Source organism: Phalaenopsis equestris, unplaced genomic scaffold (genome assembly GCF_001263595.1).
Source record: "Phalaenopsis equestris unplaced genomic scaffold, ASM126359v1 Scaffold000092, whole genome shotgun sequence".
NCBI classification, from domain to species: domain Eukaryota; kingdom Viridiplantae; phylum Streptophyta; class Magnoliopsida; order Asparagales; family Orchidaceae; genus Phalaenopsis; species Phalaenopsis equestris.
Genome location: NW_018164534.1, coordinates 145034 through 163252, shown reverse-complemented (window position 1 = coordinate 163252; position 18219 = coordinate 145034).

The window sequence follows — 18219 nt, the reverse complement described above, 5'->3', positions numbered from 1 at the left end:
AAAAATTTAACATGACCTTTAGTATTAGAGGGTCACTTTAGATAACTATATTTATGTTTCTAAATATATAGTAAACTTAAGTAAAAATTTTTAAATAATAAATGTTAATTTTAGATATTAAGATATTTGGTATAATAAAATAAGACTATGTTTTTCTATTTTAAGTAAAGGAATTTGTATTTTTGAAGTATTAAAAATCTTAGAGATTCATGTAAGAAGAAAAGATTAAAACTTTATAAAAAATATTTAAAGCTAATATAAAATTATAAAGTAAAGGAATGTGAAAAGTTTTTAACTTTAAGAAGATGATAGTGAAGTTCAAAATCATTAAAAGCTATCCAGATATAGTAATCCTCACATAAAAAAAGAAAGAAAAGAAAAATGATTGAAAATGATCCTGAAAAGAAAAAAAAAGAAAAAGAAAAGAAAAGAAAAAGTATGTGAGGAGAAGCTTGAGGAGATGCCTAATTAAAAATTGGCTTCACTTGAATCAACTTAAAGAAGAGGCTTGGCCACATTTTCTAAACTTATATTTTAGTATTAGCATATTTACTAGTAAAGTTTCATGAAGCACTTTTTCATATGGATATTCTAAGTGACTTTAATATGAATAATTTGCAATTTTTCTTGAAAAGAATAAAGAATAAAAAATCTTAGACTTGACTGCTAGATATTCTTATACATTTAGTATTAACTGGAGTTATTTTTAATTTTTCTTAAGTGATGCTATCATATTTAGTGAGTTAAGATATGGGAATCCAGAAGTTAAAATCTTTATCATAAGTCATATTTTTATGTAGTAAAGGAGTTACTTGAGGACAAGTAACATTTAAATTTGGGGGATTTTGATACACCAAAAATATATGCATTTTTAGACCCATATTTTATAGTCATTTTTGGTGATATTGCACTTTAATGAAAGATATTTTTATGTTTTATTGCAGGTTGTTGATTTTGATGACTTAGAGCAAAAGGAAACAAAAAGGTTGAATTTGGAGTCAAATTGGAGAAGTTAAAAAAATGTTCAGTGACGACAGCGCCATTTTACAAAGAAGACGAAATTAATTGGATGGCCTCTAGCGCCGACGGCGCCAGTGTCGGTGTAAGCCCTATTTCTAGAAGATTTGATGAATTTGGAAACTTTTTGGATGCACCTATTGGAGAACTGATCTAAGCTCTATTTAGGGCATAAATTTGATCAGAACCCCCCAGCACAATTTCACCTTCTTCCTCTCAAGTAGTTTTCCTCTTCACACTCCTACATTCCACGCCATTCCACACCATTAGTTAGTTATTGTTCTTATATTTTTGAGTTTTTATGGTGAGTTTAAGTGTGAATCTTCTCTAAGAACTGTTGGAGTGGAAGAAAAATGAGAGATTTCTTTTTTCTACATTTTCTAAGAGAGGCTACATGGGATTTGTTTTGAGAAAGAGTTTCAGATAAGTGTTGTTTGTTTATTATTGTTGTATGAAATTCCTTTTATATATGAAATTTGTGTTTTGTTATATCTTTCTCATGAAGTCTAAGTCTTTATCTTTCTCCCTACTCTGAGATATGGTGAAATGAAGAGATAATTTGGATGTGTCAATGTTAAAATTTAAAATAAATTGTGATGTTTTTTCAACTCCGCTCTTAATTTAATTTTTTATCTTAATTTAATTTTTTAATCTGGCCAATTGAATCATTAAAATATGTTATGAAACATATTATTCGGGAAGTGGAATATGAGTTCTACAACAGAGAGAGAATCACATTTAAGTCTATGAAGGAGTGTTTCGTTCATGGAATTAAGTGCAAATAATAAGGGAAATAAGCTTTGTTGGGTGTAGAATTGGAGATTTCTAGGGTGACAGACCAAAAATCCCCAATTCGATCTTAGTTTTTAAAAATTAAAGCGAGAGTTAGCCTTCAGGGGAAAGGAAGTGGGAGCTCTAGAGTGGGAGTCAGTATCCTCCTAGCCTAGCAACGGATTTAGGGACTAAACCTAAAATTAGCCAATGATTTTCTATTACACTAAATCAGAGTAGAGTATTAAAATTGCTCCTATTTGGCACAATACAAATCTAAACCATTTATCTCATCTCATTTCCCCAAAAACTCATTGTAGTAGGAAAGATGCTTTTTCATATAAGAAATCTTCACCACATAAACATAGTTTAGTAGTTATTGTTTTAAACTCTGCATTTAAGTTTTGCTAGTAGTTATTAATTTTGTTTTGTTAGCATCTTACACATTCAAAATTAGTGACAGTAATTTTGTTTGATTTCTGTGAATTTCCTAGTTAATTTATCATTTCAAATTTAAACCTTCTCGGTGGGATCGATATTTGGGACTTAAACAAAAAGTCTTATATTACCTGATAACGATATGTATACTTGCGTAGAATCTCAATCTTAAGAGTTTAACATTATTATTACTAAAATACCACATCAAGATTCTGACACCGTTGTAAAGCGGAGTCAACTTTATAAATTTTACACATCAATATTCAACCGGGATCAAGGATCAACCCTGGGTTTGCAGTTTTCTTTCATAGAATTTTATGCATACAAATTGAAGGACTGATTCCTTTTATATTAGTAATTATCCATCCAAAGGCTTTCTTATAACTTTTCAAAGTTTTTCATCAAACTCATTTCTTCTTCTATGGTTAATTTTGAGGAAATTATAATAGGTAATGTTGAGGAATCACCGAATAAGGCATAATTTAAATGTTCAGGAAGTAACTTCAACTCAAGGTTAGGGGCTTTTTCATTTGATGGACAAAAAGATGTCATTTTCTGTCGTGTCCAAAACTTCAAAACTTTTTCAAACATAATTTGAATCTTCCTTATAAAAATATTCACATTAATCTAATTCCTTTTCTTTCTCGTGTTCCAACTCTTTTACTTCAGATTTTTATTCATAAGTTGTTTTGAAATGACATTCACTTAGATATCTTATCACATCTATTCTATAACATTCATCATCTTTACTTTTTGCAGGATATTTCATTGATTTTAAAATATTAAACGTAACTATCTGATCATTGATGCGCAAAGTTAATTCTCATTTATGTACATCTATCATTGCTCTTCTTATAACTAGGAAAAATCTCCCCAAAATGATAGGTATCACCTTACCTTCCTCCATCTTTAGCACAATGAAATTAATAGGAAAGATAAATTGTTCCACTTTCACTAAGACATCCTCTATAACTCCTTTAGGATATGTTATTGAACGGTCTGCTAACTGCAGAGTTACAATAGTAGGGGATATGTCTCTTAATCTCAATCTCTTAAATATTAATAATGACATAAGGTTAATGCTTGCACCTAAATCACATAAAGCTTTCCCATAAAATCTGTCTCATATTGCACATGGAATTGTGAAGCTACCAGGATCTTTAAACTTTTTAGAAAGCTTATTATGAATTATAGCATTGCACTCCTCACTAAGTGCAACAATCTTGTTATCTTCAAAATTCCTTTTCCTAGTAATAATATCCATCATAAAATTCATATAGCTTAGCATTTGTTCCAAGGCTTCTGCAATTGGAATATTAATTGTAGGCTTCTTATGAATTTCCAAAAATTTTGAAAATTGCTAATCCAACTTCTGTTGACAGAGCCTTCGAGGAAATGGAGGTGGTGGTTTTTCCAAGTCAACTTTAAGTGAAGAAATGGGTCTCTCTAAACCTTTCGGAGTGTCCACTTCATGCTCTTCAATTTCTATTCTCTCTACTTCAGTCTCTTTTTGAACTCTACCTTCCAATTCTCTTCTGCTTTTAAGTTGCACAACTTTTACTTGTTCTTTATTTTGGTCATTTGGATTTACTTCAGCATTACTAGAAAGTGTTCCTTGAAATCTATTATTTAATGAATTTGTTATTTGTCTAAATTGTTTCTCAGTATTTCTAATTGTAGCTCCTTGACTTTTTAACTGATTTCCCATTTGTAACACCACTTTTTCTATAGACAATTTCTTCTCCTTAAATTATGAATTATTGTTAAAACCTGGAGGATAAGTAGGTCTATAGTGGGTACTACCCTGGTTATGTATTCCCTTGATTGTTCCAGTTTCCCAATGGGTTTACTTGGTTGTTCCTCCATTGCTGATTATGCTGATTATTACCACTCGAGGTATTGTTGCAGTTAAAGTTGGGATGGTTCTTCCAACCTGAGTTATAATAATTTGAATATAGGTCTTTCTGTTTGTTGCTTTTGAAATTCAAAGTCTCTAATGATGCTTGAGAATCTAATATTTGGCCTAATGAATCATCTTCAATCATTGTAATTGGTTGAGAAAAAATTCATTCTAAATTGATCTAACTTACTTGAAATTGCAGCAACTTGATTTGCTAACATTGTAAAAGCATCATATTCATGAATAATGGCTATTTTTTTAGGATTTACCCTTTCAGAAGACCATTGAAAAATATTAATAGCTAGCTCTTCAATTAAAGCATAAGCATCATGAAATGATTTTGATATCAATGAACGACCAGCAACGACATTGATAATTGACCTAAAAGATCTAGCTAATCCATTGTAAAAGGTTTGATTATTAACCAATTTGGTATAGCATAGTGTAGACACTTTCTCACTAGTTCTTTAAATTTTTCTCATGCTTCATAAATAGAATCCCCTTCAAACTGACAAAAAGATGTTAGTTTTTTTAAGGTGAAAAATATTTAGCAAGGAATTTTTGTGCTAAAGCACCCCAAGTTCTAATAGATCCAGGTGCTAAATAGATCCAGGTGCTAACGAAATCCAGGTGCTAACGAATGTAATATCTTAGCCTTATCCCTTAGTGAGAAAGGAAAAAAATCTAAGTCTTATAACATCATCTGATACACCATCATATTTAAATGTAGCACACAAATGTAGAAAGTTGGCAAGATGTAAATTTGGATCTTCAGTTACTGCTCCCCCAAACTGATTATTTGATACTATTTGGATAATATCAGGTTTAAGTTTAAATGAATTAGCCACTACAGTGAAATTTTGAATACTACAATGAAGTTCATCCACCATAAGGTTTGCATAATCTCTTAAAGATCTAAACACTTCTGCATTTTCATTATTTTGATTTGCCATTTCTTGAATTTTTTTATTTTTTTCAGTATTTTTTTTATTTTTCATTTTTCTGATAGTTCTTTCTAATTCAGAATCGTAGGGCATATAAAACAAAATAAAAACACACAAACAAGAACTTTATATAAAAACAACACTTCAATATTCCTATAATATATCTAAGAAGTTTAAATAAATCTTTATAAAAATAAAAATTTGCTTTCTAAAAATTTCTTCTAAAAATTTTGCAATGTTCGTTAATCTTTTCCCCCGGCAACGGCACCAAAAACTTGGTGTCGATTGTTCGATTTCCTATATTACATGTTAATGTGATGTATGCGATTATATGCTCAATTTCCTTAATAATAATTCTTACTTTACAACAAAGCCAAAAACTTGATCCCAAGCAAAAACTTGGTAAATTCTTAACTTCGAAGCAAATAAGACTTTTATTTATTTGTGTTGTTATGAACTTCTTATGTGTTCATTTGTGGTGACCTCTTCCTTTAGTAGAATGTTGCTATTATTTATCCATGTGAAGCTTGTGCTAATTTGATTATGATATTTCTATTGTTCGCACAGTTATGTGTTGGTTTTCTTTAATCTGCGTACATAATATCGACTTAAAATGTGAAGTTTTGTAGTTTCTCCTATAATGTAGTTATGCACTTCTTTAATCTTTATTATTCTGATTTTTGTTTGCTACTTAAAAGTTTTGGGGGAAATTACAAATGTTGTTTATCCAATAAAGTATCTAAAAATTTAAATTTGAAATGCAGCAAAAAGTGGTGGTCATTATTGCTGGAGATAAGAGCAAACTGGTAAATAAAAATTATATCAGTAGGAAGCAAGTATTTCTAGAAAAATTGGATTGAAAACATTATTCCTTAACTACTCATATTAGACAATATTTATTACACATCTATATAATCATTTCAAAAACACTTAGTTGTAGATTAGCTACTTATAACTAGATGATTCAATCCTATATATTTAGTTCAAATAAAAGGATTCTAATTTATACCTTTGAGACTTCAAAAAATTTGAATTAAGTTAGGGCAGTAATAAGGGCTAAACCAGATATAGCAATCTCTAACAAAGAGAGAAAAAGGGAAATAAAAAAAGAAGAGAAAATAATTATAGAAATGTTGATAATAAAAAGAGAGTAAAAAAAATAAAGGAACCTTTAGGGAGAATTTTGAGGTGTAGCTCTAACTAAAATTTATTTCAATTTCTCTCTTTAAGGTTAAAGGAGCACTAACTTCCTTAACTACATAACAAATTTTGCACTCATAATGAAAACTAGAATATATTGATTTGATTGAATAGATAATTGAATTTTATGATTTATATTAACTTCATAGTAGTTAAGCTTCATATAATTGTTATTGGATGAGTATATAAATTTCGATTGCTATTTTTTTTTTTCAGGGCAGTAGGGTCAAACTCTAAAAGTTCACTTTGAAAGCGACATATGTTTACTATTACTTTCATAATTTCATTCTTTAATTAGCAAGCATTTGACTTCTAATCACTACCTACTAATATAGTTATGATGTAACAAATCAAATTCAGATTTTAAGATTACTTGTAGACAAGAAATATTTAAGTTTGGTGGATTTTGATGTGTATAGAAAATGTTCTAATTCATGTTTTATTTTAATACATTTTTAAGTTAATTTTATGCTTTTTGAAAGTTATTTGAGCCATGTTTAGTAGAATTTAGGTAAAGCGAGTCATCGAGGTTGAAGAAACTTCAGAAAATTGCTAAGTGACGGAGTAGCGACTAGATGTCAGGATGTAGAAAGTAGGTGCTAGCAACGTTAAACCACTCAGATGCAAAAAATAGGCACCACCAATGTCTAGGTGTCAGGAAGCAGCACCTAGGCACCCAAGCGCAGAAATTCATCTCTAGTAAGAGAAAAGTTGGCCCCTAGACTACAACACATAGGCATCAGTTCACGTAATTGGACAATTTTCTACAATTCAAACATGACTTTTCACCAGAAGAAGTATAGAAACGCTAGATAAGAAGATTTTCTGTCATTTTTGAGTGTCGAGCCTTGAAGGAGAAGACCGAAGAAGCATTGTAAAGAGTTTTTTAGTGAAGAAATGAGAGATTTGTGAGGATAAAAAGGTTTTATCTCTGCTTGTTTCCATTTCTTCCTTATTGAGATGCAAAAGGAGGAGAAAAGCACACTTATAGTAAAAGTTTTCATTTGATTTTTTTGTGAAGAACTTGTATATGATCTGTATGATTAATTCAAGTATTATGTTGATGGTTTTCAAAATTCATAGCGAGTAGATCTTTTATTTCTTCCTCGAATTGAATAATAGTCGGGTATAATTGAACTGTTCAAGGAAGAAATTTCTCATAACTTGAACTTCTTAAAAATACCCATTTGTACATTAGGAAAAAGTTATATTTAAAATGAGAAAGGATAGGAAAACTCAATTGCTTCATCAATTTGAACCATTCAGGCTAGGATCGAGACTAATAAACCATAATTTCTTCTTTTGGGGTACATTTATTTTCCTGTGAGATCAATAACTTGAACTCTATTCCAGTTACTACAGATATGACATGTATACTTCTGGGAGTCGCTAGTGCTTCATCACATTTCCCAATGCCAGCAAATCAACTAAGGGTAGTTATGGTGGTTTTTGGTCGTTTGGCGACTTCTTGGTATACAAAGGTCAAATCTCTTCTAAAGAAGACTCTGTGGAGCACTTTGAGTGGGAGTCTTTTGAAGAGGCCAAAAGATGAAATATAAGAAAAGGACTCGCCATAATCTCACTTAAAATGGGCGGGCTTAGCTGTGGAAAAACAGAAATTTGGCAGGCGAGGATTGGCTTGAGCCCGTTTTGACAGAGTCAAAGCTCGGAAGATCTAAACCCACCAGCCCACATAAAGCCTGACCCAAAAAAAAATTTCTTTTTTTGGGTGATTTAAATACATACACATAAATCTTGTGTGTTTACATACCTCAAACCTAGATTTTAATATTTACTTCTTTAACATCCCATAAAAAAATACTACTAATATTGATTGTGGACAATATTTTAGACTAAAAATTTCTTTCTTTTGCAAGGAATATTTGAATTGTCACAATAATCTGTTTACTAACATTAAAAAAATTTCATCACTTAGATCTCAAGTAGAATTTTTATTTAATTTCTATTAATAACATAAAAAAGAAGATTTGCAAAAAAAATTAGTGGCAATTACTAACATACCACCCAATTACCATGCATTTACACATCTAACACCTAAAATTTGTCTTTTGCATTTATGCTACCCAAGTCTTTCAAATTACATAAGAATACCTTTTCATGCATATGCGAGGTGATATGTATGTAGTGATATGTATGTAAAAAATGAAATTTAGATGTTAGATATGTAAATACTGATATGTATGTAAAAAATGAAAGTTAGATGTTAGATATGTAAATACATAGGAACTGATTTGCATGCATGTAAATCCTCCAAATAATTAGTGACTATTAATGTGGAAATAGAATCAATAAAAGAGAGGTGCAACTATAAATGGTTTAATTGATTACTCTATACAATCATGGCCCAAAACTATACAACAACAACAACAAAGCCATGATCCCACTACGTGAGGTCGGCTACATGAATCCTTTTCTCCATTGCGTCCTATTTAGTGTCATATTTTCATTTAGATTTAGTAAATTAAGATCATTTTTAATACAATAAGCCGGCTACATGAATCCTTTTTCTCCATTGCGTCCTGTTTAGTATCATATTTTCATTTAGTTCTGGTAAATTAAGATCATTTTAATACAATAAGCCCAAGTCTTTCTAGGTTTACCTCTGCCTTTTTTTAACACAAGTTGAATCTAAAACATCTACTCTCCTATAACACAAGTTAAATGGTCGACGTTTAATGTGGCCCAAAACTATAGTATTTTTTAATATTGAAAGTTTAGTGGCACCCAATAATTGAAATTGATTTTCAGTTATGTTATTAAATAAAGTATTTTTTATCAATTTATAATTACAATTGAGAGAAAAAAAAAATTAGATGAGAAACAGATTGTTGATTTTTATTGGTGTGGGCCCGTGGATCATTGCCCTGACCATAGAGTTATAATTACAATTGAGAGGCAAAAAGAATTGGATGAGAAAAAAATTATTGATTTTTATTGATGTGGAGTTTAGGCCCGTTGGCCCTTGCCCTTGCCCTGACCATAGAGTGGGCTATGATATTTTAATAGAAATTGGGCTTAAATCCGGCCAAAATCTGCTTCAATAAGTCGTCTGATTAAACCCGACCCACATCATCCCAATCCGCCAAACGCCCTAATCTACTTGGTACATATTCACTCTCTATTTTATCATAATTAGCCATTGAGCCCCATATATATATATATATATATATATATATATATATACATATACATGCGTGCAATTGTTGGCATGTTGTTTGGCATTTTTGGCGTAAGTCCTCTCGGTCCCGTGTTCAGTTTTATCTGATCTGAATTAGAACATATGGGGTGGACACACACACACACACACACACACACACACACACACACACACACACACACACACACGATGGCATTTTTTTTCGTTTTATTTTTTGTCGTTTTTTGTGGTGGCTCTCTCGCCGTCTAGTATGGGAGTTAGTCGCATGGTCGACAAATGTAAATTTCGAGCCATACGTTGATCATACTCTAAAGTCTCTTTGCATTGCTCAAACCAAGCTCTCGTAAGAGCTAAAATATCTCACTATGAAGCTATTAAAATTTACCACAAAGATTGAACAAAAAATTCAGAATTTATAATTGGGAACTCTTTGCAATCCGAAAGTGAATTGGGGGTGGGGACGGGGTGCTCGACAACCATACCGACAACCTATGTGAACGTCGCTAGAGCATTGGAGACAAGGCGAAAACCCGAGGAATTGTATATGAAATGAGACTCTAATGACGAGATAGAAGTGAAATGACACTTAGTTCCATCTGATTTTTAACCAGAAGACATCAACCTTGAGGAATCTGCAAATCACAAAAGGTATGGAGCTCATGATCACAATTACAAGAAATTCTAAGTCAAATTTCAAATTGGGCCTTCCCCTCTTCGATGGACTTAGTAGGTATGACAGAAACTCCTCACATTCGATTTTCATCAAAACAATATGTTGATAGTATAAAACTACCTGCTCCATCAAAATTGAGTTCCCTTCAGCCTCAGGTTGTACATCTTGCTGCTCCTAGAGTTGAGGACGTAGGACATTCAAAATATAAAAATCAAAGCAGAGAGAATCCATATTCTAGACCTACCAATTTGAAATGTTTTTGTTGCTTCCAACCGAGACACAAATCTAATAAATATCCATCTCGATACCAACTACTACTTTTAGATGGAGAAGCTGAGAAAAAAATGTACTCAACCGAATCAGATGCTGATGGAAATGAAGTAGAAGAAGTAGCTGGAGATGAAGGAGATGCTCTAGTTCATGTCATAGAAAATCTCTTGTTAGCCCCTCATCAACTAACCACATCCCAACAACATGTTATCTTTGGGACAATAAGCATTATCAATGGAAAGGTTTGTGACCTCTTAATTGACAATGCTTATACCAAGAATGTTAGCTCTCAAAATGTTATTCAAGCTTTGAAACCAAAGAAAACAAAACACCCTCAACCTTATAAGATAAGTTGGGTGAAGAAGGTAATAGGCATCCTTGTTTCTGAAATGTTGCATGTTACATTTTCCATATTTTGTATGTGAAGTGTGGTGTGACATCCACGACATGGATGTTTGTCGTTTAATAGTTGGACAACCATGATAATTTGACATGAGCGCAATGTATGAGTGCCGACCAAATGCATGCTCATTTGAATGGAAAAGAAAGGAGCTAAGATTGTTGTAGACTCCTCCTACAGTCTAGAATAAGCAACACAAAAACAACACTACATTTTGCATAGTTTCAGGACTGACCTTGCTTAAAAAATTTAACGAAACGACAGTTCTCTTTGCCATTATGACTACGGAAACTACCCCCGTTTCTTCTCATGTAAGTAATCTACTCCAACAAAGCCAAGATATTGGCCCACCTGACCTTCCGGCTGAACCTCTCCAAAAACATGCGATAGCAGATGGATCTTGTTACTTGGAGCTTCACTACCTAATCAGCCACATTATTGAATAAATCCCATAAAACATCTAATTTTTTAGCAAATGGCTAATGAATTGTTATAACATAAAATGATTTAACATAGCCTATGCTCATATGTTGTCCCCACTATCTTGGTACCTAAGAAAGATGACAATTGGCACATGTGCATTGATAGTTGGTCCGAAAAAAAATTACGATTAAATACAATTTTTCCTTGCCATGATTTGAAGATATGTTTGATAAACACACAGGAACTAAGCTCTTCTCTAAACTGGATTTGCGAAGTGGCTACCACCAAATAAGATTTGACCTGGAGACGAATGGAAGATTATTTTAAAACAAAAGAAGGGTTGTGTTAATGAATTGTTATTTCCTTTAGCTTGTGCAACACTCCCACTATTTTTTTCGTGACTCATGAATGAGATATTCAAACTTTTCCTTGGGATATCTTCCATGGTTTATTTCCATGTTATACTAGTCTTCAGTATTTCTAAAAAAGATCATATTAATTATCTATCCAAGATTTTTGGGGCTTTCCAGGCTCAAAAATAATATTTCAGCATTCCTAAGTGTGAGTCTGAAACTCCTAGTACACACTTCTTAGGCTTTATCATTTTTTCTGCAAGTATTCAAATGGATTAGAGGAAAATTTTGGCCATCATAGAGTGGTCGTTAGCTACCTATTTTTCAAATGTTTCAAGCTTTCATGGATAAGCAATTTTTTTTAGAAGATTCGCATAAGCATATAACATTATATTGCTTTTGTGATAGCCTATTTCTGTTATACAAAAGCAATGCAAACATGAAGAAATTCACACAACAATATTCAAAAACAAACAATTTTCATGGTTCGACGTCAAGTTGATCCATTTACATCCACCGGGAAGGAGATTTCACTAACACCAGATGAGCAAAAAGAAAAAATGGCTTGGTGTTATAACTTTTGCACTTCTCACCATACCTCTCTCATGAACCCTAAGTCTCGTTTACAGAGGAGATTAGGACATACAAGTAAACAAGGCCAAAAAGACCAAATTATGCCTAATTATAATGAAAACCTTAAATACAACAATCTATACCTCATCTCTTACTTTTAGATAACTGAGAGATGACTAATGAAGTTTCAAACTCCACTACAGCTGCACCAAGATGATTGCATACATACCCCCTCTGGAAGAGATCTAGCCTCACGTTGTTCTTCAAACTGTCTGCAATAGATGAACTTCTGAACTGTTAGTGTCTTTGTAAGCATGTCCATTGGATTTTTCTTCGTTTATATCTACTTCAACGAAACCTTATCGTCATCAATCAAGTCTTGAAAAAAGTATTACCACACATCCATGTGCTAGGTACAAGTATGATGAATTAGATTTTTTGCCAGAAATATTGCACTATATGGGGAATGCTTTTGTTTGTTTGTCATCATAGTTCTCGAAAGACTTTTATCTAAATGATCAAATCTGATATTCAAAAAATAATTTACTATCTCGATAGATAGAAACATTATCTTAGAATGGATTCAATTATTCATATAAGGAAAGTCCTTGAGATTTATGGATCTGTGGAACCAGGATACTTCCCTTATCTTACGGATGTAAGATAAGGTTTATTTTAATTAAATGATTGATGTGTAAAAATGAATGCTTGAATTCCTTTATATTTTGCACAATTTTATGAATGAAATTACACTTTAAAGAAATGTATTTTTATGTTTTTCTTAGGTACAACAAGTATTATAAGTGGAGCAAAGTAGAGAAGAAATGGAGCAAAGTGGATGTGACTTGGAGCTAAGAAGGACACAAATGACTGGCACCTTGGTGCCAGATTTGTTGGGGTCTTAGGCGCTAGTACCAGATCTGGAAACCTGAGAGGATGGCGCTCAGTGGGCGCCTAGGCACTAGTTCACTAGCGCCTTGGCGTCGGATATGTTGTGCACCTTGGCGCTCATACCAAAACAGATAGTCAGAGAGACTAGCACCTAGGCACCAGAAACTGCCTGGGCAGTTTTTAGTCGTTCTTCTACATGATGTGGGGAGTTATTTAGGTTGATAAAAGAGCTCTTTTGGGATGAAGAAGGAAGCTTATGGGTGAAGAAGAAGGTAGGGTTTGTTGTATGAAGAAATAAAATAGATTTCCTTGAGCATTTGGTGAGGAATTAAAGTTGAATTGTAAGGTGAGTGATCAGATTAGTAGCAAGGGAGCAAGAAATCCTTGGAGTAGCATTCTTAGAGCTTTGTAAGGAGAGAACAAGCTAAGTGTTGTGTGTTTTATCTTATTGTATTTCTGTAAACACAATTGTTAGTGGATTTTCCTATTTTAAATAATATTTTGTGGTGTTATCTTCATGTTTTATGAGTATATCTATTTTAGTTTTCCTTCTAATGATTGAGTAGGTTGTGTAGGAGTGCAAAGTGTTTCAAAAATTAGTTTTAAAATTTGTTGTGATCCATAATGACTTAGGAGAGCTATGGTAGAAGAGATAGGTTATTCACATTAATCTATAGGGTATGGTGCAAGTACTTTATAGGGAGATGTAAATGTTAGGGATATAGTCCTTAATGGGTTCAAGTTGGGGTTTAACAAATTAAAACTAATTTAACCAAACTTCTTTATGCACTTGAGAGAGGGCAAAGAAAAAATTTGATCATATTTGTTACTAGCAACATTCACAATTAATACTTGACATTTTCTACACTACCATTTAAATCATTGCAATGGAGGGTAGCTTTAAAAAATGATAATAACCAAACCAATTAGGATAAGTAAAATTTTTGTAGGACCTAACCATTAAATTAGATTGCAATTCAATCAGAGTAATTTATAGAACCTTTACTTAATTTTAATTTCAGGTTAATAACTAAACCTAGTAGGCAAGAACTTTCTTAAGTCTAATTCCCTCACTCCCAGTGGGATCAAAATTCTAGACTTAAAATCTAATATTACTGATACGACATGTACATATGTGTGAGACCCCTACACTTACAATTAGGCTATGTATTAAGTTTCTTATGTCGTTGCAGGGGAGCGATGGTGTAGTTAACTACGAGAATTTTAGTTGGACCATTTAGACTTAGACTTGGAATTTTGTATTATTAGTCTTTGTGTGTAATTGCTTATTCGTTTGGAAAAGAAAAACTCTAAAACTATTTTTTAGTGTTTTTTTAGTGTGTTTGGGTGAAACCTACTAGTTGAGTCTTTAATCAGTGAATGTGTTGTTCAACATCTACGGGACTTGAATTCTATGATTCAAAACTAGAGAGAAGTATTAGGAGAATTAAAAAACAGAAAAGACTTTATGAGCTTGTAGAAGAAATGACAAAAAATTAACAAATCAATTTAGATACCCAAGATTTGATTAATGATAATCATAGCACACATAGTCCATTAAAGGATTACACTAATCCTACAGAAGATAAAATTCATTTAAGCATTCAAAACCCTACCGTAGAAACTAATATATTTGAACTTAAGTCTGTTATTATCCAAATGGCGCAGAACAACCAATTTGGGAGAACCCCGGGTGAGAATCCAAATTTACACTTAGCATGTTTCTTAGAATTTTGTGCTACATTTCACTAGAATGGTGTGTCAAATGATGTTGTTAGGTTTATGCTTTTTCTCTTTTCATTGAGGGGTAAAGCTAAAATGTGGTGAACTCATTAACACCTGGATCAATTAGGACGTGAGTGAATTAGCCCAAAAACTCCTAGCTAAGTATTTTTCACCTTCAAAAAAAGCAAAATTGCGGAATGATATTACTTCATTTTGCCAACATGAAGGTGGACCAATCTATGAGGCTTAAGAACTACTTAAGGAGTTTTTTAGAAAGTGCCCACATCATGCACTACCCGATTGGCTGATTAGTGAGACTTTTTATAATGATTTAGTGTGATCTCTTAGATATATTATTGATGTTGTTATTGGTGAATCGCTCATGTCATATCCATTTGATGAGGCTTAGTCTTCGATTGAGAAGATTGTCACTTACAATTTTCAATGGTCTTCTGAGAGAGTAAACGCTAGAAAGGTATCTAGTGTACATGACAGAAATGTGCTTCCAATTCTAACTTTTCAGGTAGCATTCATATCTAGGAAGCTAAACCAATTTAGAGTGAATCATCCTCAAGTACCTATATTAATTGGGGAAAATTTATTTGGACATATGGTTGATGTTAAAACTTCATCATTTGAAACCTTAAATGCAATTAACAATAGACCTAACCCTTATTCCAATTTCTATAACCCCGGTTGGAATAATCATCCTAACTTTAACTGAAACAATGATTTTTATGGGGAAAACCAATAATAAGAAAATAACCAAGCAAATCCTTTCAGAAACTAGAATAATCAGCGTAGTACCAACAAAATGCCTTAACCTCCGAGGGTTAACTCTAACCGACAATTCAAGGAAAAGATGTTGTCTTGAGAGCGAGTTGTATTGTAGATGGGTAATCAACTACAAAGTCAAGGTGCAATAATTAGGAACATAGAAAATTAGTTGGAACAGATTGCTAACTCACTTAGTAATAGACCCTAAAGAACTCTTCTTATCAACGTTACTATTAATCCTAATGAGAAGAATAGTGAGCATGTTAAAGTTGTTAAGTTAAGGAATGTAAAAGAATTGTAGGATGTTGTTCGGAAACATGTTGAAATTAAAAAGGAGATCGTAGAACCAGAAAAACTTATGAATGATATTTCTAAAGACTTTAAAAAAAGTCTCACCAACTAAGATTATTTTAGAAAATCCACCAACTTCATTTCTTGAAAGACTCCATAAACGAAAATTGGACCACAAATTTTCAAGATTTTTGGAAATATTTAAGAAGCTGAGGATTAATATTCCTTTCGTTGAGATTCTGAAGCAAATGCCTGGTTACGTAAAGTTCATGAAAGATAGTCTTATAAAGATGAGAAATTTTGGAGATTATGAGACAATAGCACTCAATGAAGAGTGCAGCGCCATCATTCAGAAGAAGCTTCCTCAGAAGCTTAAGGATCCTAGAAGCTTTATTATCCCTTATATATTTGTATATCAATACACAGGTCATCTGCTAACTGACTGCCAAAATTTTGTGTATCATCTTTAAGGTATTACTCAGAACTTGATAATCTCAAGAGATCATTTATGTTCCTTCAAGTACTCATAAAGATGTGTTGCTTCCATGCATATCATAGCTCGATGGGACACAACATCTATAGTTTTGGATCTAATTAGAATTGATATATATATGACACCTTTATTTCATCCATCCTCAGAAATATGATAGAATTTTTTTGATATGGTACCCCGAGATGCAGTGCTTGGCGTTGTCTGCTCCATTTAGTTTAAGTATTAGGATTTATCCCACTAGTAAGGGATCTCCACTGGACATCAAAATTCTTTCGAATTGACAATCTGAAGCTCTATCTCAAACATGATGTTGCAATTGTTGATGAATAAGACTCTGCAAAATTGCAAAAAGAAGACATGGTTTTCTATATGTGGTTGAATGCAGTCTCCTACCTCATGGCCATAGATATTGATGATGTAAACTTTGGACACACAATCCACAGAAAGTATGTGTCATGAGACTATTCTCTTAATCCATGGTGACATCGAATCCACCTCATTGTGATGAATAATTGAAGGAGGATTTCTTTCACTATGATAAAGAAGTTGTAGGAAAAACCACACTGGATGGTAAACTAGCCTTTTTCTTCAATTTGTGAGGCTCTAAATGTGTTATCTTTCTCACAAACTAGACTTAGTCTCTATAGTGCATCTCGAATACGCAATTAACTACTTTATCTTCTTTTGGAATAAACTGCTCCACATTAAAACCAAAATAGACATAGACTCATTTATACCTTGGTATTATGTACTCCTTGACAGCCTCAATATTAGCGTTTACTAATTCTAAGAAGTCCTCCTCAATCATGTATTCTAAAAAATCATACACTTGAGTGTGTGGTGCTACCCCCGCAATGGTTGCTTGGGATTTTCTCTTCCCTTCTCTTTCATACATCTTATGGATGCATTGATTTCTATTTATCTTTTGTGTTCACGTCGGATTGGTTTTCCATTTCTCCATATGGACGCCGATAGAGGCAACAATGAGCTCTCTGGCGGAAGTCATTACCATGGACTTTAGTTTAGAAGTCTCAAAGTTCTAATTGGAATTTACCTTAATGTCTTCCTTGATGATTTTTTTGAGCTTACTCTTCTTTATTATTGCCTCCTCATTTCTTATCGTCAACTCTGAAACTTAGCTTTTCTTTAGTATCATCATGACCAACTATGCTCAATAGCGAATCTTCACATAACATTTTGATCCAATTCAAGTTCATGTCAAAATTGATCGCTAATCCTTGATTAATGCATCGTCTGTCTAGCGTGATATTTGAGCACTGAATAGGAAGTCCTGGTGCTAGAAGTATGTATACATAAAAATTGTGTGGCACGCATATGCAACTATTATTTTATTTACCTGCTTGTTCACGAGCGGTTTTAAAGGGGCTAAGGCAATAGTGATTGTTGCATACGGACATCACATGTAAATTTATGTGTGGTGTTTGTTCAGGAGCACTGAAATACATTTTTTATTGTTAGATTAAGGCCCACTCTAATTTTTTCACGGTCCTGATCGGACACTACACGCAATAATTTTTCCTAAAGCAGTGAGTGTGTTCCTCGTACTACCAACATAAATTTCCATAGAAGTTACATGAACTAAGGCAGTGAGTGTGTTCCTCTTACTACCAACATAAATTTCCATAGAAGTTACATGAAACCAGCGAAAAGCTCACTGTAATAGTCATCTAAACCAACACATCTAGCTCTATTTGAGAACACTACCCAAAAACACTAAATTATGTAGCATGAATACGAATATGACAATATAGACATAACACGACAACAACGACATTGAGACAAGATAGATTTATTATTGAATATATATGATACAAATACATGGCGGACTCGTCATTATAATAAACTTATTAATATATTATATTAATAAGTTATATATATATA